This window comes from Nicotiana sylvestris, chromosome 8 (genome assembly GCF_000393655.2).
Source record: "Nicotiana sylvestris chromosome 8, ASM39365v2, whole genome shotgun sequence".
In the NCBI taxonomy this organism is placed as follows: Eukaryota; Viridiplantae; Streptophyta; class Magnoliopsida; order Solanales; family Solanaceae; genus Nicotiana; species Nicotiana sylvestris.
In genome coordinates this window covers 86,682,527-86,684,178 of record NC_091064.1, presented here as the reverse complement: position 1 = coordinate 86,684,178, position 1,652 = coordinate 86,682,527, and the positions used below count along the sequence as shown (strand labels likewise).

The window sequence follows — 1,652 nt, the reverse complement described above, 5'->3', positions numbered from 1 at the left end:
CAATTATAACACACAAATTTTGTATTTTCAGTTATAAAAAAGATTCTCAACCGAAAAATACCCCAAAAACATAGCAATCTTCAGAAAAATTATATAACATCTGAATACATAAATTATATTAATTAAATTTCCGCGATAATGGAATAGCATGATAAAAATCAAAGATTATGTCCAATTTGAGGCGATCTCAATTGATCCCTCGTTACTGCTCCTTTGAGCAGTAATAGGTAGGGATGACAGGATTTGAACCTGTGACATTTTGTACCCAAAACAAACGCGCTACCAAGCTGCGCCACATCCCTTCAATTGTTCCACAGTGTAATTGTAGAGAATTCCTGTCTTGTTTTCCACATGGTTATTTCCTCCATTGATATATACAAATTTTCTGCTCATTTCGTCTTTTTGGTCTCATTTAACATATAATAGTAAAATAAAAGGAAAAGACTTCTCTTATAGATTATATAGAAAATACTTATATACAATTATATACAAAATATATAAATACAGAACCCGTCGTAAAAATCAATTAGTATTTTTCGGAAATTCTCGGTAAGAAAGAAGGGGATGTATTTTTTTTTTCTGTTTTAAGAAAAGGAAAATCTTATTTCCCGAATCATTGTACATTGCAATTTGAATTAGGAATTCTGTGTCCAACTCTAAGCAGCCCTTAACTACATATGCATCTGATTATATATGTATTATCTATTCCAACAAATAATACAAAAGAAGGAGGTTTTTCAATGCGAGATCTAAAAACATATCTCTCTGTGGCACCAGTACTAAGTACGCTATGGTTCGGGGCTTTAGCAGGTCTATTGATAGAGATTAATCGTTTTTTCCCGGATGCGTTGACATTCCCCTTTTTTTCATTCTAGTTATTGTCATGGGAAGGAATGAAGAAGATTAGAGATCCAATCAAATATTGGTGATGAATCCCTCTCCCCCTCTTTTCTCTTTTTTCCCTTTTTAGAATAAGGGAGGAAAGAGAAAGAATAAAAAAAGTGGATTCAACATTCGGGCTCAAGTTCGAATTAACTGAATATTAATAATAGAGGAATGGGGGTAGAATAGAAGATCTAGGGCAAGAGTATTATACAAGATACTTAAATGATTACTTCAATTTGAAATATACTTTAGAAAAATCGTTGTATTTTACTATGACTTTGCTTTACTATTACTTTATTTTCTTGATTTTAATCTTTTACTTTTAGAATTGGATTTCAAGTTAGTAACTTCTATTTTATCCTTTCTTCGTTTTGAATCGAAAATAGAAGAGTTGAGTAAATCAAAAATCCAAAGGAGGTTCATGGCCAAGGGGAAAGATGTCCGAGTAACGGTGATTTTGGAATGTACTAGTTGTGTCCGAAACAGTGTTGATAAGGTATCAAGAGGTATTTCCAGATATATTACTCAAAAGAACCGGCACAATACGCCTAATCGATTAGAATTGAAAAAATTCTGTCCCTATTGTTACAAACATACGATTCATGGGGAGATAAAGAAATAGAGCGAACCAAGTACCTGTGTCTTACCCTTTCAAGGAAGGGGAAAAAATGACATTATATATATAACATATTTAAATAGAAAATAAACAAATCTTATTTTTTAAAAATCCTATTTTGGGTGGATTTAAACTGAATTAGAATTAAGAA

General features: G+C 31.7%; 1 non-coding gene across 1 annotated transcript; it reads right to left on the bottom strand.

The window, feature by feature from the left end:
• Positions 1 to 228: 228 nt before the first annotated feature.
• On the bottom strand, positions 229 to 302 carry TRNAP-UGG (transfer RNA proline (anticodon UGG)). Its single transcript has one exon. It is a non-coding gene; the product is annotated as a tRNA-Pro (tRNA).
• Positions 303 to 1,652: the final 1,350 nt, after the last annotated feature.